The following is a 22,721-nucleotide window of genomic DNA, read 5'->3' as shown; positions in this document are numbered from 1 at the left end:
AAAGCGAGCGCTTAACCATGAGCTAATTCCCCTCAAAGCAATCAATAATTGGCGATTTTCCACGTGGTCAAAATAGAAAAAAAAGATCACATTTGCTCTGTGGTGGCCTCTTTGCCCTGCCTGCCGTTTAGTCGTCAAAATGCCTGGAATAGTGCGCTTTTCTTTTGAAGGCCCTACCTGGTCCTGCTCCAGTAAACGTGTGAGGAGCCCTGCATGCCGAATGACGAGTTACTCAGAAATCAATGCACATTGGCACTGCCTTGTATTGACATTCTGCTACTTTCTTGCAAGGCCGTTTTCTTTTTTTTTTTTGTTTTTTACATTATTTTCTCTTTGGCCCGGGCAGCACCAAGCAGAAGACTTGAGGTTCCATGGTGTAATGGTTAGCACTCTGGACTCTGAATCCAGCGATCCGAGTTCAAATGTCGGTGGGACCTTGTTTTTTTACCAGCACCGCACAAAAAAAGCTGGAATAGCATTCTTATCTCTTGAAGAAAATGACAGTTACTCTGAGCTTTTTAGCAAACATGGCAGAAAGTGGCCGGTTAGCTCAGCTGGTTAGAGCGTGGTGCTAATAACGCCAAGGTCACGGGTTCGATCCCTGTACTGGCCAAACTCTTACCCTTTAAGGCCTCAGAGGCATTTCAGGATTCTGCTTAGTCTCACAGACACGAATGCTGCAGGATTCTTGTGAAAAGGCAGCTGAAATTGCTCAGTTGGGAGAGCGTTAAACTGAAGATCTAAAGGTCCCTGGTTCGATCCTGGGTTTCGGCAAAACAGTGATGTTGTTCTATTTTGTTCACAAGGGTCAGGTGACTGAAAGTCATCCAAAAAGCCTAGCTGCTTCACCCTTAAGTCCACCTGCTTCCACTTGACCAAAACACTATCTTCCTCCCAGATGGTCACGTTGCTTCTGGCGATGATTCCAATGGCCTGATCGACAGCACTCTATAATGCTATGTATTTAGCGCTTTGATGTCCCACTGCGGACACGCTGCTGAATAAAAGAAAACTGTGACTTGATAGGGCTTCTGAAGGGTTGCAATGATATGTACTACACAGAAACCGGCAAAGCTGACGTAAGTAGTTTCGCTTTTAACCCTCAAGGTGCCACCAGCTTTGCAATAAAAGCCAATGTAAAAAGGCATGAAAACAGAGGTGGAGAATGCAGTCATTGTTCCCGCTACCTCTCCCATGCAAAGCGAGCGCTTAACCATGAGCTAATTCCCCTCAAAGCAATCAATAATAGGCGATTTTCCACGTGGTCAAAATAGAAAAAAAAGATCACATTTGCTCTGTGGTGGCCTCTTTGCCCTGCCTGCCGTTTAGTCGTCAAAATGCCTGGAATAGTGCGCTTTTCTTTTGAAGGCCCTACCTGGTCCTGCTCCAGTAAACGTGTGAGGAGCCCTGCATGCCGAATGACGAGTTACTCAGAAATCAATGCACATTGGCACTGCCTTGTATTGACATTCTGCTACTTTCTGGCAAGGCCGTTTTGTATTTTACATTATTTTCTCTTTAGCCCGAGCAGCACCAAGCAGAAGACTTGAGGTTCCATGGTGTAATGGTTAGCACTCTGGACTCTGAATCCAGCGATCCGAGTTCAAATCTTGGTGGGACCTTGTTTTTTTACCAGCACCGCACAAAAAAAGCTGGAATAGCATTCTTATCTCTTGAAGAAAATGACAGTTACTCTGAGCTTTTGAGCAAACATGGCAGAAAGTGGCCGGTTAGCTCAGCTGGTTAGAGCGTGGTGCTATTAATGCCAAGGTCGCGGGTTCGATCCCCGTACTGGCCAAACTTTTACCCTTTAAGGCCTCAGAGGCATTTCAGGATTCTGCTTAGTCTCACAGACATGAATGCTGCAGGATATTTGTGAAAAGGCAGATGAAATAGCTCAGTTGGGAGAGCGTTAGACTGAAGATCTAAAGGTCCCTGGTTCAATCCCGGGGTTGTAAAACGGTGCCGTTGTTCTATTTTGTGCACAAGGGGCAGGTGACTGAAGGCCCTACCTGGTCCTGCTCCAGTAAACGTGTGAGGAGCCCTGCATGCCGAATGACGAGTTACTCAGAAATCAATGCACATTGCCACCGCCTTGTATTGACATTCTGCTACTTTCTGGCAAGGCCGTTTTATAATTTTTTTATTTTTTTTTTCTTTAGCCTGGGCAGCACCAACTGGAAGACTTAAGCTTGGCAGTAAGTGGTCGGTTAGCTCATACTGCCACCTGTAAGTCGTGGTTATTCTTGGTCACACCGGCCAATCACTTTGTGAGCTGGAACCAAGATTCACCCTATTCTTGGTTAAGGCAGCCAATCGTGTTCTGAGTTACAATGAACGCTATGGCCAATCAGAGCCCTTATACCATCCATGATTTGTACTGTAATAAAAGATTTCGTTGCGGATTAATTCGGAAACCAATTGCAAAGTAAGTATTTTTTTAACAAGGTGGTTTAAATGAATAACCATTACAGTAACGTTAATTACTACAACATAATTATTATATGATTGTTATAGATGTTTTATAACGTTATTTGGTAAGATTAATGTTAGCCGACCAAGCAAACTGTACAGTTTTACTACAAACATTTTAATGCAGTTATTAATTAATTAATATGGATCATGCATGATTGCATCACTAATAATAAACCAACAATATAAGGGTCACACATCAATCCATTACTAATAATAATGTTATTATTATTAGTGATGGATTAATTTGTGACCCTTATATTATTGGTTTATTATTAGTGATGCAATCATGCGTGATCCATATTGTTTTATGCTTTATAATTAGTGATGTATTATGCGTGAGCATTATTAGATTAGTTTATAATTAGTGATGTAGTGATATGTGAGCGTCATTATACTATTTGTTTATAATTAATGACTGATGAATTGAGCCTTATATTTATTATTAGTGAAGTGATTCATTAATGTGTGAGAATAATGCACTGGCATTATTGTAACTATGGTAGTAAATGACAATATAAAGTGAAGTAATGTATAATAACTGCATTAAAATGTTTGTAGTAAAACTGTACAGTGTGCTTGGTCGGCTAACATTAATCTTAACAAACAACGTCATATAACATCTATAACAATCATATAATAATTGTGTTGTTGTAATTAATGTTACTGTAATGGTTATTCATTTAAACCAACTTGTTATAAAAATACTTACTTTGTAATTGTTGTCCAAATAATCCACAACGAAATCTGTTAATACAGTACAAATCATGAATGTTATAAGGGCTCTGATTGGCCATAGCGTTCATTGTAACTCGGAACATGATTGGCTGCCGTAACCAAGAAGAGGGTGAATCTTGGTTCCAGCTCGGGACAAGATTGGCCAGCGTAACCAAGAATTAAAAAAAATCTTGGTTCTAACTCGGACCGTGATTGGCCGGTGTAACCAAGCATAACCACGAATTACAGGTGGCAGTATGCGCCACTGGCCCAGTCTGCGTCAGCAGTGCTCATTAGCATGCTGCTTGGAAAGAGGACACGGCTCGGTCAACATGCAGTTCCTTCAACGCTTGCTGTGCTTTCTTGTCATGGCAAGTTGTGGTGTCGATAGGATGCTCTAACACAGAGCATGTGACAGTCCCTCCCAAGAAGAACTGTGATCCAGGCTCTGAGACTTTCTCTTCTCCAGGAGGAGGTTGCAAATGTTATTAAAGAGTTATTTTTGTCAGAGCAGCTGCAGCACACCTGGGTGGAAGCCCACAGCTAGGCTTAATGGTCTAGCCTGGTGGTCTAGTAATTAGGATTCGGCGCTCTCACCGCCGCGGCCCGAGTTCGATTCCTCGTCAGGGAACTTCCTTTTCACCTCCATGGTGAACTTCGAGCAGTGGTGCCGATGATATCTTCGCAAAGGCAAGAAAGCGGCTCTGAGCACAAAATACATCCTTTGAGCTGGACTCGAACCTGCGACCTAAGAATTGGTCCTACAGTCCTACACTCTACCAACTGAGCTATCAAAGTCTTACATAGCAGTTCCACAACCACACCCTATAAGGTAGCTGCAGTCCGACCGCTGGCCAAAAAGGACAGGAGCAAAAGTACTTAAGCCTTCCCATACCGGGAGTCAAACCCGGGTCACCTGGGTGAAAATCAGGAATCCTAACCGCTAGACCATATGGAAATTGCCACTTTTAAAACCCAGTCTTGGCACAAACTCCAGTTCTTTCTGATCGCTGGCACGTCCCTGCTCCGCTTGAACAAGTGCCACTCATACACTTACGCATTCTCTCATACACAGTTTCTTGGTTTCCATAACCGAGAAACTTCTGATCCATAGTCATAAGCGCTATCCTTTGTGCCACTCTGTTCAGCACTTTGTTAGCACATTGCTTGAAGCAAGGACAAGGCTCTGTCAACCCGGAGTTCCTTCACCACACATTCTGCTTTGTTTTTTTATGGCAAGAGGTTGTGTGATTGGGATGTTCTTACAGGATTCCTGACAGTCCCTCCATGGAAGACCTGAGATCCAGGGTCGGAGACTCTCTCCTCTCCAAGAGGAGGTTAAAAGTCTTTTGTGTCTCTGTGTCAGAGCACTTAGGTGTTGCTGCAGCTCAGAGACCTACAAGTGGAGGAGATTACACTGCAAGTTGGCTGGATGACCTCTAAGGGGTCAGCAGTTATGCCACACGTAGGCTGGGTTTGCGATTGATGTAGCTGTAGTAGACATTCATAAAAATAAATAAAAATAAAACTGGTTACTCTGAGGTTTTGTTTAGGGTTGGGGTAGGTGTAAAATTGAATAAAACATAGCGGGTTACTGTGAGGTTGGGCCTAGGGCTGGGGTAGGTGTGATTTTAATAAACTGCAATAGGTTGTATTCTGTGCCATGTACAAGACATTGAATCAATGAAACCCACATGGAGGTTTGTTACTGTGAGGTTGGGTTAAGAGTTGTGGTAGGTTGTGTTGTAAAATAGCAATCAGTTTTTTATTATTATTGTCTCTTTTTCTTTTAATCAAACAATTATTTGTATTGGTCATGTAAGGGTCATATATTAACTGAACTTCTAATGTTGTGGGTGAGTGCTGTGCATACTAATTAGCTTTTTGGCAGAAGTAGATACATGCGGGTCCAAAATTAAATTCAGCTCTGCAGAAACTTCCTGTCTGAAGAGAGGTGTTAAAACTGAACACAAAACATAGAAAGATGTATACTTTGTTGTTGGGCAGAGAATTCGTAGAAAAAGAGGAAGTATGTCGAAGGTGTGGCCAATGGAGGACTGAACAATGACTGACAAGTGACGTTACACCAAAACTCCACCTGTTAAGATCGGTTGTGTATATATGCTGAAGTCAGGAAATGTATGTTTGTTGCGAACCTCTTGAATGTAATTCTTGTATTGCATTGGGGTAATGTAACCCAGAGCTCTGTCATCGAATTATTCATTTGTATCCAATAAATTGTTACGATTTTTGACATTGAAGAAAAACCTCTCCAGACCTTTTCTCTTGAACACGCATGGAATAGAGATAGAAATTCCAACAATATGTTAAAATATATTTGAAAAATATTATATACATAGAGAGAGAGAAAGACAGAGACATTAAACCGATGAGATAGAAACTAGAAAAATAGTTGCACTTGTAACACTTTGAGGAAGTAACACTTTGAGGAACTGAGATTTGATGTGAGAGGACAAGATTGAGTTTAGGTGCAAAAACTAAATAGAATAATAATATTAGTAATAATAATGATTAAAAAAAAAATAAAAAATTGTTATGGCTTACACTGGCTGTTTTCATCTATGAAAGTTAGCTGCATAAGACTATCTAAGCCATCATCTAGGGTCAAAGAAAAATCATGGACACTTAGTGGATGTGGATGAACAAGATGAAGTGAGTTTAATTTTTCTAAATTTAAAAAGGATAAACACCAAGAAAGAAATCGATAATTAAACATTGCATTTCAGATATAAAAATATATATTAAACAAACATGAGGGGTCAAGGCCTAATATGAACCCTGAGATATAGCAATAATGTTGAACAATTTTATCACATGGTAGGCCATGTCATAATTTGTGTTTTATAATAACCCAACTGTGTCTTGTTTTTTAGTCTCCACCATCATAGTGCCCTACAGCTTTGCCTGCAGACTAAGCAGACCATAGTGCTGAGTGGATGGGAGTGAAGATGCCAAACTTTACTTAAAACTATTATTGGAGGTCAAATTTATTTTAAACTTAATAAAACCTGTCTCATTGGTTAAACTCTAGAATGTGGTCACAATGGCTCACATGGTTCTTCAGTGCATGTTTCCCTAACATCAGAGATACCAAGTTCTGAAGGAAAACTGAGAAGGAGGTTGCAGTGGAGAAGAGCAGTAACTGGTCTCCATGAGACATTATTCCAAAGACGGGTAAGACTCTCGTTGGCCACCGGGAGCGACCTAAGCCAGGAATTTTGTTGCGGAAGACTAGGCACCTGTACAGGTAGGCAGGTGTTGAGTGAGATCGTTGTGGAGTGGAGCAGTGATGCTTGAAAGGCCTAGAGCATCCGAGTATTGAGGGGCACTGTGAAAGATCAGTAGTCTGCCTCAGAAATGTGGGCTCCTCCAAACTGGACCACAGCGAACTGCTAAATATGTCTGGAGATCAGACACTCAGAAAAAGGAACTTGTGGGTAAAGTAAGAGGCAGGGTGCTGTCAAGAACCATTTGAGACCATATGATGACTGGTAATATGAGGGAGACAGAATTTATTAAGGTTTTGTTATGAAAATAATAACTAAGAAAAAGGCTTAGAGGAAAATATACAATGAATCTCTAAATGTATAATGTTGAAATGATATTTAACTATTTTTGCAAATTTTCATAGGTTTACTGATACAGGGCATGAACAGGATATAGGAGGAAGTACAATGTATGGTGGTGACTAAAGAAGAAGAAACAACTATTGGTAACTGGAAGTCATTTGAAGTATAAATTTTGATGGAATTGATTATTTTAGTAAAGATTTACTAAAAGCAAAATATTATGTTGAATCATCTAAATTAAGATGGGATATTAAAAACTAGAAAAGGTTGGTAACAGAAAATTTTTTATGCGTAAAGAAGAAATTGAAACATGAAAAATTGAACTCAAGTCATCGGGTAAAAATTAATAGTTCTAATCTGATAAAAGAATTGAAACATAATAAGAGAGTTTAAGAAAACAGATTTTCTTTCACATGTAACCATGTGAAGAAGTTTAATGATGAAGTCAAAATACAGCTGAAAGAAACGGATGAGAAAATGTAGTGATTTTTAGTTAGCTTATAAAAGTATATAAAAAGTGTATGGGCAACTAGTTGAACCGAAATGACGTAGAACTAATTAGTAGCCAAAAGAAAATCATAAAAATGATTAGAACAAACTAAGTAATAAATAGTTAAGAAAATTAATTATCAAAAGTAGTGTCAAATTCAAAAACTGATTGATTATTAGTGAAATACTTAAATGGAGGATTATAAAATTAGCCAGCGTAGTGAAGAGGTAGTATGTTGTTGAGCAATTAAGAGAAATACCTAGACAAGGTCATCTGGATTATGTTTTAGACATTTTATTTAAGCTAAATTTTAACTGAGTTATAAACATAGATGTGACTAACTTAATTTGAATACAATTTTACAAGTAAGCAACAAACAAAAGAAGATTGTGTTTAGTTTATGATTTAGAAGCAATTAAGGAGAAGAGATTTTAAAGCTGAGGTTAATAGTGTATGCAGAAATATGGTCATACTGATGAAAAAATGTAAAGTGATTGATTTTTGAATTATCAGAGAGAGTGGTGTTTATTTAGCATGTTGATGAAATTTTACTTGCAGAAAAAAGTGGACAACTAATAGATTAGAAGTAAGCAGTTGTTATAAAATTTATATGGAACTAGATTTAAAGGAAGTAAATAAAAATTATAGGTGATTAGATGACACGCCTCAATATTAGGATGAGTGCTGTCTGAGAAAAGTGGAGTCAGATTGCTAAATAAATAAGCCATTTTTAATAGCCGTATACTGGTGACTGTAAAAGACATGGTAATAAGACTTAAATTATATTTAGAGGTATCAGAAACTGCAAGAGAAGAATGAGGGTGAGGTTACAATTGATTATAGAGATATGGGAGAACAGGCGAATAAAATATATATATATATCTGCTAGTCATGATTGACAGCTATACTGGATGGCTGGAGGAGTGGCCAGCAAGCAAAGAGGACAGTCAGACAGTAATGAAGTGTTTAATGAAAGACGATCTAGAAACAAATAGATGTTGAGTAAGAATTAGAGTGGATAATAATAAACGCTGAAATAATGAATATTTGAAATTGCAGCAAGTAATGGGCCTGAAGCATGAATTTAGGGAGGGTGTAAAACTAATAATTACAGGGAAAGGTAGAGAAAATTGATACAAATTTAAAAACAATTGGCAAAAATCTGTGCACAGACCAAACTGAATTGGATAAAAATCATATTGGAGGTATTAGATCATTATGGAACAAAACGATGGAATTAATGACTCTTGAATTGTTTACAGGACTGCAGTTTTAGGGACCTGGTGCAGCTTGGATGTGCAGTAGCTTACTTATGTAGAGATTATATAATGACAAATTAACAACCTTATTCCCGATTTTTTCTAAACAGGTTGCTGAAGGTGTGAGGCTGGCCGGATTAACTTGACAGTCAACATAGGGGTGTAAAAACGGCCTGGAGCTAGGCCCAGGCCGAAAGAGGAATAAAACAGAAAAAGGGGATATCTGATATCTAATTGGAGTGTGTAAGCATGTATTGGTGTGGGAGCTGAACACGCTGCAACAACAAGGCCAACTGTAAATTAGATACAGGCCAACACAAAAAGGGGAACCAAAAACCACATTAAATTCTAAAATAGAAAGAGAAATAAGACTGATTTACTAGCATATGACAATCTGACAGAAAGTGTGTGACTAAGTGTGTATGGACGTTTCCCAGAGATGGGTTGCAGCTGGAAGGGCATCCGCTGTGTAAAACATATGTTGGATAAGTTGACGGTTCATTACACTGACGGTGGGGACCCCAAATTAATAAAGGGGCTAAGCTTTAAAAAATGAATGAATGAATGAATGAATTTGGACAAATTAGACTGGAGAAATTTTAGAAAAATTTAATATTTTAAATTTATTTTAATATTATTTTATTTTACACATTAGATTTTGATTTTTTTTGTATTTTTATTCTTTTATTTTAGACACATTTTTTATCTTTTATGTGAAGACATTTTTTAAATATTTTTATGATCTTTCATTTTAAGAAATTTCCATGACTTTTTATCTTTTATTTTAATACCTTTCTAATGCTTTTTAAATCCTTTGTTATTTTAAGACATTTGTATGTTTTTTCATAATCTTTTATTTTAAGACATTCAATGCTTTAAAAATATATATATATATTTTATTTTAAGATGATTTTTGGATCTTTTATTTTGAGACATTTTTTAAATTATTTTATTTTAAACACATCATTATGATTGTAAGATTCTTTTATTTGAAGATTCTTTTATTTGAACACATTTTTAAAGATTATTTTAGTTTGAGCCATTGTTGTTTTTAAATCTTTCATTTAAAGACATTTTACAATTTATATTTTAAGCCATTGTTGCTTTTATACCTTTTATTTGAAGAGATTATTAAGATTTTTATTTTATTTTAATCACATTGTTGTGTTTTTGATTTTCCTATTTTAAGACATTGAGAGAAAAAATATCTAGTTTAAATATGTTTGAATTTTGGTTTTAATCATTTGGTGACGAGCTTGAGTTCTTAGTTTAATAACCTTCTTATGATTGAGTTCTGAACTTTTCATTTTAATAATTGTTTAGTTTAATCCTACTTTGAAGCTGTTGATTTTTAATCCTAAATCTCAATTGTAATTTTGGTTCAATGACTTTAAAATGTTGAAATTCAGTCTGAACTAAGCAGGGGGATTATAATTTGTATTAGTGAATTGCTGATTTGAATTATGTTGTTAGAATTTTGAATTTCTAATTCCAATCATATTTTCACAAGTGTTGATCTTAGATTTTATTCATACTGTGGGATTTTCAATGGGAGTGCATTTCCTTTTGATCAGATTTTATTTTTTAAATGTTGGAGTTTTTAAATTTTATTTACATTTTTATTATTCTCATTCTTATTTTAATTTTGGTGGGGAAGAAGAAGAAGAAAAAATTAATTACCTTTATTGATAAAGTGTATGAGAATGGAACATTTTTATTATGGGATAATTGGAAGTTAATAAGAGTATAGCAAGTATAATCCTTAGCAAAAGATATCGGAGTGACTTCAAGAGGGAAGAGACTGCACCACCGAAGAGGAGAACCAAGAGTGTGAAAATTATAAACTGAATCCAGAAAAGTTAAAGAAATTGAGTTAAAAGGGTTTTTGGGCATAATTTAACATAATGAAGAAGCACTAGGATGTTAAAGATTGTTTTGAATAAGAGGTAAAACAGGGATTTAGGCAAAGGCCTGCAGTAATGACAATTGGACATTTTTGTGGGGATTTGATTATCTGATTTTGTTTTTGTCTGCTCCAGAGAGGAGCAGAAAAGGGGAATTGTTGGAGAAAAGGAATTTATTTTTATTTTTATTCTTTTTATTATTTTTTATTAGAAAAATGTTTAGACTAAAAACAGATTAATCAATCTTTCTCTTTTGTATTATAAAATGTCTTGACCAGACAAACTTCCTCTTTTTTACTGTGCTGCATACTTTTTAGAAGAACTGCTGACAAGTGGAAAAGCAGAATAAGAATAAATTGAGGGTGGGGGCCTTTGTTCCAGAACTATAGTCTAGACATGTCACAAGTTGTCCTGATGCTTGTAGAAGTTGTGAAATATATTAAAGATGCACGTAATTGTTCAGTTCTGGTATACAGAGAAAGGTTGCAGAAAGAGGAAGTAATGTCCAGGGGTTGCAAAGAGCCAAAGGACTGCAGAATGACCAAACCAAAACTCCACCTGTTAAGATCAGTTGTGTATATATATACTGGAGTCAGGAAATGTAAGTCAGTTGCGAACCTCTTGAATGTAATTCTTGTATTGCATTGGGGTAACATAACCCAGAGCTCTGTCATCGAACTATTCATTTGTATCTAATAAATTACTAATATTTTTGTCATTGAAAAAAAACCTCTCCTGACCTTTTCTCTTGAACACGCATGGAATAGAGATAGATATTCCAACAGTTTGGATGACATGGTCAGGCTTGAGACATGATAATCCAGACTCTAAAAGACCGCGTCCGGCTTGTCAGCATTTGCTGCATCCTGACATGCTGCTTTTTGTTGTGTATTATTTTTTCTTCTTCGATTTTTGTTATCGGGCAAATGTCTCTTACTGTGAAATACTGTGGCGCTGTGGCTTAGCTGGTCAAAGCGCCTGTCTTGTAAACAGGAGATCCTGGGCTCAAATCCCAGCAGCGCCTTAGTCCAGGTGGTGTGTGCGCTTGTTTTATAGAGCTCACCGGAATGAATTATAAAATTGTATAGCTTTGAGGCGTAATGAATAGTGCGACAAATAGAGTTAAACAACCTCTTTGCTTGCCATTTTAAGACTTGCTGTCTTTTTTTTGGTCTCTGTGTGCAAAAACATCTTGCCTCCTATTCAGCGTTGGCGCTGTGGCTTAGTTGGTCAAAGCGCCTGTCTAGTAAACAGGAGATCCTGGGTTCAAATCCCACCAGTGCCTAATGTACAGGTTTTGTGTTTGCTTTTGTTAAGAGTAACGAGTGTTTACCCAGCGGGATGTTTAGCAGTCGGTTTCTTAACAACACTCAAATCCTTAAGAACGCTGCTCGTTCAAGAGGGCTTTGGACGATGCCTTTATATAGCATAGTGTGGTAATGCCTAACCAATTGGACTTTAATATTTCAAGTCCAGACATTCCCACATGCAGCGCTACCGTTGTTAGTTTTTTTTTATTTTTTGGAATTAAACATTTAGCCTGTGTCAACGTCGTTTGGCGCTGTGGCTTAGTTGGTCAAAGTGCCTGTCTAGTAAACAGGAGATCCTGGCTTTGAATTCCAGCAGTGCCTTGTCCGCAGTTGGCTGTTCTTTCATGGGCCAGAGAGTACTAAAAAGTGCTTTCTGTCCAACAGTTCTAGAGGAAGCAGAGCACTTAGGCTCTGTGGTGCAATGGATAGCGCATTGGACTTCTAGGCTGTGAGCTGAGCCATTCAAAGGTTGTGGGTTCGAGTCCCACCAGAGTCGCAAGCTTTGCTCTTTTTCTTAACTGACTTAAGGTGTGGTGCGTTTCTAACATTTTAGGCATCTGTCCATCCCGTTTTGCTTCTTTCTTTCATTGCGCAGTGCAGGCTCAGATACTAGGGGTACTCTACAATAAAGCCGATGACTTAATTGAGCTGTTTTAAATAAGGGAGATTAGAAAACGGTGTAGGGCCTAGTGGGCTTGAGGAATGACTCGTCGGCAACCTGTGGTTTTGGGGAAAAGTAACTGCCACCTATTGTTGAGATCATGCCTTTTGGATTTGTCGTACAAGAGCCTCTTTATGCATGTGCAAAGTAACTGAGTAGAAAGCACAGTAAATTTTGCTTCCCCCCCACTGTCTTAGATGAAACTGCGTTTGGAAGAATCGTATCCAGAGGTTTTTTCTTTTAGTGTTAAGACTAAGTTGGCCAGAGCACCTGTCTTGGGAACAGCAGGTGCTAGGTTCAAATCCAAACTGCACCTTTCCCTCAGATTATGGGAGAGTGGCTTTCTGATCTGAAACTCTTTCAATGGCCGATAGCATATGTTTGTCCTGATTTCCATTTTCCGAGCTGACTCTGGGTTTGGATGACATGGTCAGGCTTGAGACATGATCATCCAGACTCTAAAAGACCGCGTCCGGCTTGTCAGCATTTTCTGCATCCTGACATGCTGGTTTTTGTTGTGTATTATTTTTTCTTCTTGATTTTTGTTATCGGGCAAATGTCTCTTACTGCGAATTTCTGTGGCGCTGTGGCTTAGCTGGGCAAAGCGCCTGTCTTGTAAACAGGAGATCCTGGGCTCAAATCCCAGCAGCGCCTTAGTCCAGGTGGTGCGTGTGCTTGTTTTATAGAGCTCACCGGAATGAATTATAAAATTGTATAGCTTTGAGGCGTAATGAATAGTGCGACAAATAGAGTTAAACAACCTCTTTGCTTGCCATTTTAAGACTTGCTGTCTTTTTTTGGTCTCTCTGTGCAAAAACGTCTTGCCTCCTATTCAGCGTTGGCGCTGTGGCTTAGTTGGTCAAAGCGCCTGTCTAGTAAACAGGAGATCCTGGGTTCAAATCCCAGCAGTGCCTAATGTACAGGTTTTGTGTTTGCTTTTGTTAAGAGTAACGAGTGTTTACGCAGCGGGATGTTTAGCAGTCGGTTTCTTAACAACACTCAAATCCTTAAGAACGCTGCTCGTTCAAGAGGGCTTTGGACGATGCCTTTATATAGCATAGTGTGGTAATGCCTAACCAATTGGACTTTAATATTTCAAGTCCAGACATTCCCACATGCAGCGCTACCGTTGTTAGTTTTTTTTTATTTTTTGGAATTAAACATTTAGCCTGTGTCAACGTCGTTTGGCGCTGTGGCTTAGTTGGTCAAAGTGCCTGTCTAGTAAACAGGAGATCCTGGCTTTGAATTCCAGCAGTGCCTTGTCCGCAGTTGGCTGTTCTTTCATGGGCCAGAGAGTACTAAAAAGTGCTTTCTGTCCAACAGTTCTAGAGGAAGCAGAGCACTTAGGCTCTGTGGTGCAATGGATAGCGCATTGGACTTCTAGGCTGTGAGCTGAGCCATTCAAAGGTTGTGGGTTCGAGTCCCACCAGAGTCGCAAGCTTTGCTCTTTTTCTTAACTGACTTAAGGTGTGGTGCGTTTCTAACATTTTAGGCATCTGTCCATCCCGTTTTGCTTCTTTCTTTCATTGCGCAGTGCAGGCTCAGATACTAGGGGTACTCTACAATAAAGCCGATGACTTAATTGAGCTGTTTTAAATAAGGGAGATTAGAAAACGGTGTAGGGCCTAGTGGGCTTGAGGAATGACTCGTCGGCAACCTGTGGTTTTGGGGAAAAGTAACTGCCACCTATTGTTGAGATCATGCCTTTTGGATTTGTCGTACAAGAGCCTCTTTATGCATGTGCAAAGTAACTGAGTAGAAAGCACAGTAAATTTTGCTTCCCCCCCACTGTCTTAGATGAAACTGCGTTTGGAAGAATCGTATCCAGAGGTTTTTTCTTTTAGTGTTAAGACTAAGTTGGCCAGAGCACCTGTCTTGGGAACAGCAGGTGCTAGGTTCAAATCCAAACTGCACCTTTCCCTCAGATTATGGGAGAGTGGCTTTCTGATCTGAAACTCTTTCAATGGCCGATAGCATATGTTTGTCCTGATTTCCATTTTCCGAGCTGACTCTGGGTTTGGATGACATGGTCAGGCTTGAGACATGATCATCCAGACTCTAAAAGACCGCGTCCGGCTTGTCAGCATTTTCTGCATCCTGACATGCTGGTTTTTGTTGTGTATTATTTTTTCTTCTTGATTTTTGTTATCGGGCAAATGTCTCTTACTGCGAATTTCTGTGGCGCTGTGGCTTAGCTGGGCAAAGCGCCTGTCTTGTAAACAGGAGATCCTGGGCTCAAATCCCAGCAGCGCCTTAGTCCAGGTGGTGCGTGTGCTTGTTTTATAGAGCTCACCGGAATGAATTATAAAATTGTATAGCTTTGAGGCGTAATGAATAGTGCGACAAATAGAGTTAAACAACCTCTTTGCTTGCCATTTTAAGACTTGCTGTCTTTTTTTGGTCTCTCTGTGCAAAAACGTCTTGCCTCCTATTCAGCGTTGGCGCTGTGGCTTAGTTGGTCAAAGCGCCTGTCTAGTAAACAGGAGATCCTGGGTTCAAATCCCAGCAGTGCCTAATGTACAGGTTTTGTGTTTGCTTTTGTTAAGAGTAACGAGTGTTTACGCAGCGGGATGTTTAGCAGTCGGTTTCTTAACAACACTCAAATCCTTAAGAACGCTGCTCGTTCAAGAGGGCTTTGGACGATGCCTTTATATAGCATAGTGTGGTAATGCCTAACCAATTGGACTTTAATATTTCAAGTCCAGACATTCCCACATGCAGCGCTACCGTTGTTAGTTTTTTTTTTATTTTTTGGAATTAAACATTTAGCCTGTGTCAAGGTCGTTTGGCGCTGTGGCTTAGTTGGTCAAAGTGCCTGTCTAGTAAACAGGAGATCCTGGCTTTGAATTCCAGCAGTGCCTTGTCCGCAGTCGGCTGTTTTTTCATGGGCCAGAGAGTACTAAAAAGTGCTTTCTGTCCAACATTTCTAGAGGAAGCAGAGCACTTAGGCTCTGTGGTGCAATGGATAGCGTATTGGACTTCTAGGCTGTGAGCTGAGCCATTCAAAGGTTGTGGGTTCGAGTCCCACCAGAGTTGCAAGCTTTGCTCTTTTTCTTAACTGACTTAAGGTGTGGTGCGTTTCTAACATTTTAGGCATCTGTCCATCCCGTTTTGCTTCTTTCTTTCATTGCGCAGTGCAGGCTCAGATACTAGGGGTACTCTACAATAAAGCCGATGACTTAATTGAGCTGTTTTAAATAAGGGAGATTAGAAAACGGTGTAGGGCCTAGTGGGCTTGAGGAATGACTCGTCGGCAACCTGTGGTTTTGGGGAAAAGTAACTGCCACCTATTGTTGAGATCACGCCTTTTGGATTTGTCGTACAAGAGCCTCTTTATGCATGTGCAAAGTAACTGAGTAGAAAGCACAGTAAATTTTGCTTCCCCCCCACTGTCTTGGATGAAACTGCGTTTGGAAGTATCGTATCCAGAGGTTTTTTCTTTTAGTGTTAAGACTAAGTTGGCCAGAGCACCTGTCTTGGGAACAGCAGGTGCTAGGTTCAAATCCAAACTGCACCTTTCCCTCAGATTATGGGAGAGTGGCTTTCTGATCTGAAACTCTTTCAATGGCCGATAGCATATGTTTGTCCTGATTTCCATTTTCCGAGCTGACTCTGGGTTTGGATGACATGGTCAGGCTTGAGACATGATCATCCAGACTCTAAAAGACCGCGTCCGGCTTGTCAGCATTTTCTGCATCCTGACATGCTGGTTTTTGTTGTGTATTATTTTTTCTTCTTGATTTTTGTTATCGGGCAAATGTCTCTTACTGCAAATTTCTGTGGCGCTGTGGCTTAGCTGGGCAAAGCGCCTGTCTTGTAAACAGGAGATCCTGGGCTCAAATCCCAGCAGCGCCTTAGTCCAGGTGGTGCGTGTGCTTGTTTTATAGAGCTCACCGGAATGAATTATAAAATTGTATAGCTTTGAGGCGTAATGAATAGTGCGACAAATAGAGTTAAACAACCTCTTTGCTTGCCATTTTAAGACTTGCTGTCTTTTTTTGGTCTCTGTGTGCAAAAACGTCTTGCCTCCTATTCAGCGTTGGCGCTGTGGCTTAGTTGGTCAAAGCGCCTGTCTAGTAAACAGGAGATCCTGGGTTCAAATCCCAGCAGTGCCTAATGTACAGGTTTTGTGTTTGCTTTTGTTAAGAGTAACGAGTGTTTACGCAGCGGGATGTTTAGCAGTCGGTTTCTTAACAACACTCAAATCCTTAAGAACGCTACTCGTTCAAGAGGGCTTTGGACGATGCCTTTATATAGCATAGTGTGGTAATGCCTAACCAATTGGACTTTAATATTTCAAGTCCAGACATTCCCACATGCAGCGCTACCGTTGTTAGTTTTTTTTTTATTTTTTGGAATTAAACATTTAGCCTGTGTCAAGGTCGTTTGGCGCTGTGGCTTAGTTGGTCAAAGTGCCTCTCTAGTAAACAGGAGATCCTGGCTTTGAATTCCAGCAGTGCCTTGTCCGCAGTTGGCTGTTCTTTCATGGGCCAGAGAGTACTAAAAAGTGCTTTCTGTCCAACAGTTCTAGAGGAAGCAGAGCACTTAGGCTCTGTGGCGCAATGGATAGCGCATTGGACTTCTAGGCTGTGAGCTGAGCCATTCAAAGGTTGTGGGTTCGAGTCCCACCAGAGTCGCAAGCTTTGCTCTTTTTCTTAACTGACTTAAGGTGTGGTGCGTTTCTAACATTTTAGGCATCTGTCCATCCCGTTTTGCTTCTTTCTTTCATTGCGCAGTGCAGGCTCAGATACTAGGGGTACTCTACAATAAAGCCGATGACTTAATTGAGCTGTTTTAAATAAGGGAGATTAGAAAACGGTGTAGGGCCTAGTGGGCTTGAGGAATGACTCGTCGGCAACCTGTGGTTTTGGGGAAAAGTAACTGCCACCTATTGTTGAGATCACGCCTTTTGGATTTGTCGTACAAGAGCCTCTTTATGCATGTGCAAAGTAACTGAGTAGAAAGCACAGTAAATTTTGCTTCCCCCCCACTGTCTTAGATGAAACTGCGTTTGGAAGTATCGTATCCAGAGGTTTTTTCTTTTAGTGTTAAGACTAAGTTGGCCAGAGCACCTGTCTTGGGAACAGCAGGTGCTAGGTTCAAATCCAAACTGCACCTTTCCCTCAGATTATGGGAGAGTGGCTTTCTGATCTGAAACTCTTTCAATGGCCGATAGCATATGTTTGTCCTGATTTCCATTTTCCGAGCTGACTCTGGGTTTGGACGACATGGTCAGGCTTGAGACATGATCATCCAGACTCTAAAAGACCGCGTCCGGCTTGTCAGCATTTTCTGCATCCTGACATGCTGGTTTTTGTTGTGTATTATTTTTTCTTCTTGATTTTTGTTATCGGGCAAATGTCTCTTACTGCGAAGTTCTGTGGCGCTGTGGCTTAGCTGGTCAAAGCGCCTGTCTTGTAAACAGGAGATCCTGGGCTCAGATCCCAGCAGTGCCTTTGTCCAGGTGGTGCGTGTGCTTGTTTTATAGAGCTCACCGGAATGAATTATAAAATTGTATAGCTTTGAGGCGTAATGAATAGTGCGACAAATAGAGTTAAACAACCTCTTTGCTTGCCATTTTAAGACTTGCTGTCTTTTTTTGGTCTCTGTGTGCAAAAACGTCTTGCCTCCTATTCAGCGTTGGCGCTGTGGCTTAGTTGGTCAAAGCGCCTGTCTAGTAAACAGGAGATCCTGGGTTCAAATCCCAGCAGTGCCTAATGTACAGGTTTTGTGTTTGCTTTTGTTAAGAGTAACGAGTGTTTACGCAGCGGGATGTTTAGCAGTCGGTTTCTTAACAACACTCAAATCCTTAAGAACGCTGCTCGTTCAAGAGGGCTTTGGACGATGCCTTTATATAGCATAGTGTGGTAATGCCTAACCAATTGGACTTTAATATTTCAAGTCCAGACATTCCCACATGCAGCGCTACCGTTGTTAGTTTTTTTTTTATTTTTTGGAATTAAACATTTAGCCTGTGTCAAGGTCATTTGGCGCTGTGGCTTAGTTGGTCAAAGTGCCTGTCTAGTAAACAGGAGATCCTGGCTTTGAATTCCAGCAGTGCCTTGTCCGCAGTTGGCTGTTCTTTCATGGGCCAGAGAGTACTAAAAAGTGCTTTCTGTCCAACAGTTCTAGAGGAAGCAGAGCACTTAGGCTCTGTGGCGCAATGGATAGCGCATTGGACTTCTAGGCTGTGAGCTGAGCCATTCAAAGGTTGTGGGTTTGAGTCCCACCTGATTCGCAAGCTTTGCTCTTTTTCTTCACTGACTTAAGGTGTGGTGCGTTTCTAACATTTTAGGCATCTGTCCATCCCGTTTTGCTTCTTTCTTTCATTGCGCAGTGCAGGCTCAGATACTAGGGGTACTCTACAATAAAGCCGATGACTTAATTGAGCTGTTTTAAATAAGGGAGATTAGAAAACGGTGTAGGGCCTAGTGGGCTTGAGGAATGACTCGTCGGCAACCTGTGGTTTTGGGGAAAAGTAACTGCCACCTATTGTTGAGTTCACGCCTTTTGGATTTGTCGTACAAGAGCCTCTTTATGCATGTGCAAAGTAACTGAGTAGAAAGCACAGTAAATTTTGCTTCCCCCCCCACTGTCTTAGATGAAACTGCGTTTGGAAGTATCGTATCCAGAGGTTTTTTCTTTTAGTGTTAAGACTAAGTTGGCCAGAGCACCTGTCTTGGGAACAGCAGGTGCTAGGTTCAAATCCAAACTGCACCTTTCCCTCAGATTATGGGAGAGTGGCTTTCTGATCTGAAACTCTTTCAATGGCCGATAGCATATGTTTGTCCTGATTTCCATTTTCCGAGCTGACTCTGGGTTTGGATGACATGGTCAGGCTTGAGACATGATCATCCAGACTCTAAAAGACCGCGTCCGGCTTGTCAGCATTTTCTGCATCCTGACATGCTGGTTTTTGTTGTGTATTATTTTTTCTTCTTGATTTTTGTTATCGGGCAAATGTCTCTTACTGCGAAGTTCTGTGGCGCTGTGGCTTAGCTGGTCAAAGCGCCTGTCTTGTAAACAGGAGATCCTGGGCTCAAATCCCAGCAGCGCCTTAGTCCAGGTGGTGCGTGTGCTTGTTTTATAGAGCTCACCGGAATGAATTATAAAATTGTATAGCTTTGAGGCGTAATGAATAGTGCGACAAATAGAGTTAAACAACCTCTTTGCTTGCCATTTTAAGACTTGCTGTCTTTTTTTGGTCTCTGTGTGCAAAAACGTCTTGCCTCCTATTCAGCGTTGGCGCTGTGGCTTAGTTGGTCAAAGCGCCTGTCTAGTAAACAGGAGATCCTGGGTTCAAATCCCAGCAGTGCCTAATGTACAGGTTTTGTGTTTGCTTTTGTTAAGAGTAACGAGTGTTTACGCAGCGGGATGTTTAGCAGTCGGTTTCTTAACAACACTCAAATCCTTAAGAACGCTGCTCGTTCAAGAGGGCTTTGGACGATGCCTTTATATAGCATAGTGTGGTAATGCCTAACCAATTGGACTTTAATATTTCAAGTCCAGACATTCCCACATGCAGCGCTACCGTTGTTAGTTTTTTTTTTATTTTTTGGAATTAAACATTTAGCCTGTGTCAAGGTCGTTTGGCGCTGTGGCTTAGTTGGTCAAAGTGCCTGTCTAGTAAACAGGAGATCCTGGCTTTGAATTCCAGCAGTGCCTTGTCCGCAGTTGGCTGTTCTTTCATGGGCCAGAAAGTACTAAAAAGTGCTTTCTGTCCAACAGTTCTAGAGGAAGCAGAGCACTTAGGCTCTGTGGTGCAATGTATAGCGCATTGGACTTCTAGGCTGTGAGCTGAGCCATTCAAAGGTTGTGGGTTCGAGTCCCACCTGATTTGCAAGCTTTGCTCTTTTTCTTCACTGACTTAAGGTGTGGTGCGTTTCTAACATTTTAGGCATCTGTCCATCCCGTTTTGCTTCTTTCTTTCATTGCGCAGTGCAGGCTCAGATACTAGGGGTACTCTACAATAAAGCCGATGACTTAATTGAGCTGTTTTAAATAAGGGAGATTAGAAAACGGTGTAGGGCCTAGTGGGCTTGAGGAATGACTCGTCGGCAACCTGTGGTTTTGGGGAAAAGTAACTGCCACCTATTGTTGAGATCACGCCTTTTGGATTTGTCGTACAAGAGCCTCTTTATGCATGTGCAAAGTAACTGAGTAGAAAGCACAGTAAATTTTGCTTCCCCCCCCCACTGTCTTAGATGAAACTGCGTTTGGAAGTATCGTATCCAGAGGTTTTTTCTTTTAGTGTTAAGACTAAGTTGGCCAGAGCACCTGTCTTGGGAACAGCAGGTGCTAGGTTCAAATCCAAACTGCACCTTTCCCTCAGATTATGGGAGAGTGGCTTTCTTTTTTTTTTTTTTTTAACACTTTTATTGTTTCAGAAAGGTGTGATACATTCTTACTGTATTTGTAACCAAATACCAATCAAAGAACTCCCGCCCCATCCCGACGTTCAAAATAAAAATTAAAAACTAAAAAAAGAAAGGAATAGAATAAAAAAATGCATTCTCATGCGAGGAAAGTAATACAAAAACAAATAAATAAAAATAAAGATTAACTAAAATAAACTTAAAGATAAAAATAAAAAGGGCAATTTTGTTAAAAATTAAAAATATATAAAAAATAAATACCATTAAAAAATTGACATTTCAACATATACATTCCAGTGAAAGTATATTAAAGTTAGTCATTACAAACACAGTGTATTTTAACAGTCACATTGTTTGGGATTACTAAACAGTCAGTGCACTGTTATTTAAAAAATAAAGGAAGAAGTCCCAAATCTTGTAGAATATATGCATTTTTTGTTTGATTGAATAAGTCAACCTTTCCATTGCTATACAGGAAGACATTTCCTTAATCCAGAGTGACAAAGATGGAGCATGAGTACTTTTCCAGTGAATGGCAATCAGGCGCTTCGCATGTAATAGACACAGATTTATAAACTTCTGTTCATATGACTTCAGCGATAAGGCAGGTGGGAAAAGACCAAGGATACAGATTTTAGGGCAAACAGGGATTTCTTTACCAATAGTTTTAGAGATTACACCAATTATTTCTTTCCAAAAGAATTGCAAGTGCTCACATTGCCAAACACAATGGAACAGTGTGCCCTTGTAAGTCAAACATTTTCCACAAATGTCCAGAATATTTCTATTAAATTTATTTAACATTTCTGGTGTTATATATGTTCTCATTACCCAATTATATTGGATTAATTTAAAACGGGTATTGATTGATAATGTTTGCGCTTGAAGACAACTTTCTTCCCATTCATTTTCTGTAATATCTATTTGAAAGTCTTCAATCCAAGCCAGTCTTTTATGATTTGTAGATTCTTTGGAAGCATTAACAAATTTGCTATATAGTGTAGAAATTTTGTATTTGGCACTGGGATCTTTAACTGCAATTTCTTCTAAACTACTTAGGGTCGGACACTGATATGAATGATTTTTAGATCTTATAAAATTACGGATCTGAAGATACTTAAAAAAATGAGACTGAGGAATTTTATATCTTTCCTTAAAGGTTTCAAAGGACATCAATATATTATCTTCATAAAGATCTGATATCTTTTGCAAGCCTTTCTGGAACCACAGCTTAAAAGCCTTGTCTGATTTCCCTGGTACGAATAATGCATTACCCCAAATGGGAGAGAATTTAGAAAGTACCGGGGTTTCTCCCAGCTCAATCTGTGACTCATGCCATGATAAAATAGTGGCTCTCACAAATGGGTTAGATGTATTTTGTTTGAGTTTCTTTAAAGAATCAGAGTATAAATATGTGTCAAGACTCAAATTGCCTGTACATTTTCTTTCAATCTGTATCCATGGAATGCTAGGTGAGCCAGCAAACCAATAACATGCAGAACATGTTAACACGGGTCCACAACCACAGCAAGGCATGTTTTAATTGACAAATATATTAAAACAGACTGCTTCATTTGAAGTTCTGAGTAGCTCAGTTAGATAAGTTGATTGATACGTGTGCTAAACCTTTTCACTACACGGGTTCGAATCCTGTTAAAGACATGTAAATTCTAATTATTTTTTTTTATTTACTTTGGTTATATACTGTTCTGCTACACAGATATTAAAATCAATAATGCACACAATGACACTGACACCAAGTAATAAGAATCTTTATTTGGTATGGACATGTTTTGTTGCTGTGAAAAAGTGACGAATCTGCCAATCTGCAAACGTGAATAGCTTACATCTGGAAAGGGACACCAGTTAACACGGTCACCAGTTAAACCGTAACACCGGTCAGGTGTCGTGTCGTTGCTCCGTTTCCATGACAACGCTCTCTG

General features: G+C 39.7%; 1 protein-coding gene, 1 long non-coding RNA gene and 22 other non-coding genes across 25 annotated transcripts in view; all 24 read left to right on the top strand.

The window, feature by feature from the left end:
• Window positions 1-22,721, top strand: part of LOC137491040 (uncharacterized) — a 48,323-nt gene that overhangs the window by 16,648 nt on the left and 8,954 nt on the right. The gene's annotated exons all lie outside the window — the stretch shown is intronic.
• On the top strand, window positions 366-437 carry trnaq-cug (transfer RNA glutamine (anticodon CUG)). Its single transcript has one exon. It is a non-coding gene; the product is annotated as a tRNA-Gln (tRNA).
• Window positions 540-613, top strand: trnai-aau (transfer RNA isoleucine (anticodon AAU)). Its single transcript has one exon. It is a non-coding gene; the product is annotated as a tRNA-Ile (tRNA).
• Window positions 702-774, top strand: trnaf-gaa (transfer RNA phenylalanine (anticodon GAA)). The gene has a single exon. It is a non-coding gene; the product is annotated as a tRNA-Phe (tRNA).
• On the top strand, window positions 1,551-1,622 carry trnaq-cug (transfer RNA glutamine (anticodon CUG)). The gene has a single exon. It is a non-coding gene; the product is annotated as a tRNA-Gln (tRNA).
• trnan-auu (transfer RNA asparagine (anticodon AUU)) lies at window positions 1,725-1,798 on the top strand. Its single transcript has one exon. It is a non-coding gene; the product is annotated as a tRNA-Asn (tRNA).
• On the top strand, window positions 1,889-1,959 carry trnaf-gaa (transfer RNA phenylalanine (anticodon GAA)). The gene has a single exon. It is a non-coding gene; the product is annotated as a tRNA-Phe (tRNA).
• trnat-ugu (transfer RNA threonine (anticodon UGU)) lies at window positions 11,383-11,456 on the top strand. The gene has a single exon. It is a non-coding gene; the product is annotated as a tRNA-Thr (tRNA).
• Window positions 11,644-11,717, top strand: trnat-agu (transfer RNA threonine (anticodon AGU)). The gene has a single exon. It is a non-coding gene; the product is annotated as a tRNA-Thr (tRNA).
• Window positions 12,150-12,238, top strand: trnar-ucu (transfer RNA arginine (anticodon UCU)). Its single transcript is given in 2 exon segments — window positions 12,150-12,186; window positions 12,203-12,238. It is a non-coding gene; the product is annotated as a tRNA-Arg (tRNA).
• On the top strand, window positions 12,984-13,057 carry trnat-ugu (transfer RNA threonine (anticodon UGU)). The gene has a single exon. It is a non-coding gene; the product is annotated as a tRNA-Thr (tRNA).
• trnat-agu (transfer RNA threonine (anticodon AGU)) lies at window positions 13,244-13,317 on the top strand. Its single transcript has one exon. It is a non-coding gene; the product is annotated as a tRNA-Thr (tRNA).
• Window positions 13,750-13,838, top strand: trnar-ucu (transfer RNA arginine (anticodon UCU)). The gene is given in 2 exon segments: window positions 13,750-13,786; window positions 13,803-13,838. It is a non-coding gene; the product is annotated as a tRNA-Arg (tRNA).
• Window positions 14,584-14,657, top strand: trnat-ugu (transfer RNA threonine (anticodon UGU)). Its single transcript has one exon. It is a non-coding gene; the product is annotated as a tRNA-Thr (tRNA).
• Window positions 14,844-14,917, top strand: trnat-agu (transfer RNA threonine (anticodon AGU)). Its single transcript has one exon. It is a non-coding gene; the product is annotated as a tRNA-Thr (tRNA).
• Window positions 15,351-15,439, top strand: trnar-ucu (transfer RNA arginine (anticodon UCU)). Its single transcript is given in 2 exon segments — window positions 15,351-15,387; window positions 15,404-15,439. It is a non-coding gene; the product is annotated as a tRNA-Arg (tRNA).
• On the top strand, window positions 16,185-16,258 carry trnat-ugu (transfer RNA threonine (anticodon UGU)). Its single transcript has one exon. It is a non-coding gene; the product is annotated as a tRNA-Thr (tRNA).
• On the top strand, window positions 16,445-16,518 carry trnat-agu (transfer RNA threonine (anticodon AGU)). Its single transcript has one exon. It is a non-coding gene; the product is annotated as a tRNA-Thr (tRNA).
• Window positions 16,683-21,122, top strand: LOC141381925 (uncharacterized). The gene is made up of 2 exons (XR_012402833.1): window positions 16,683-17,493; window positions 20,699-21,122. It is a non-coding gene; the product is annotated as an uncharacterized lncRNA (long non-coding RNA).
• On the top strand, window positions 16,952-17,040 carry trnar-ucu (transfer RNA arginine (anticodon UCU)). The gene is given in 2 exon segments: window positions 16,952-16,988; window positions 17,005-17,040. It is a non-coding gene; the product is annotated as a tRNA-Arg (tRNA).
• On the top strand, window positions 17,786-17,859 carry trnat-ugu (transfer RNA threonine (anticodon UGU)). The gene has a single exon. It is a non-coding gene; the product is annotated as a tRNA-Thr (tRNA).
• On the top strand, window positions 18,046-18,119 carry trnat-agu (transfer RNA threonine (anticodon AGU)). Its single transcript has one exon. It is a non-coding gene; the product is annotated as a tRNA-Thr (tRNA).
• On the top strand, window positions 19,388-19,461 carry trnat-ugu (transfer RNA threonine (anticodon UGU)). The gene has a single exon. It is a non-coding gene; the product is annotated as a tRNA-Thr (tRNA).
• Window positions 19,648-19,721, top strand: trnat-agu (transfer RNA threonine (anticodon AGU)). Its single transcript has one exon. It is a non-coding gene; the product is annotated as a tRNA-Thr (tRNA).

This window comes from Danio rerio, chromosome 4, assembly GCF_049306965.1.
Source record: "Danio rerio strain Tuebingen ecotype United States chromosome 4, GRCz12tu, whole genome shotgun sequence".
Taxonomy (NCBI): Eukaryota; Metazoa; Chordata; class Actinopteri; order Cypriniformes; family Danionidae; genus Danio; species Danio rerio.
The sequence above is the reverse complement of the archived record's forward strand: the minus strand, read 5'-3'. Positions and strand labels throughout refer to the sequence as shown.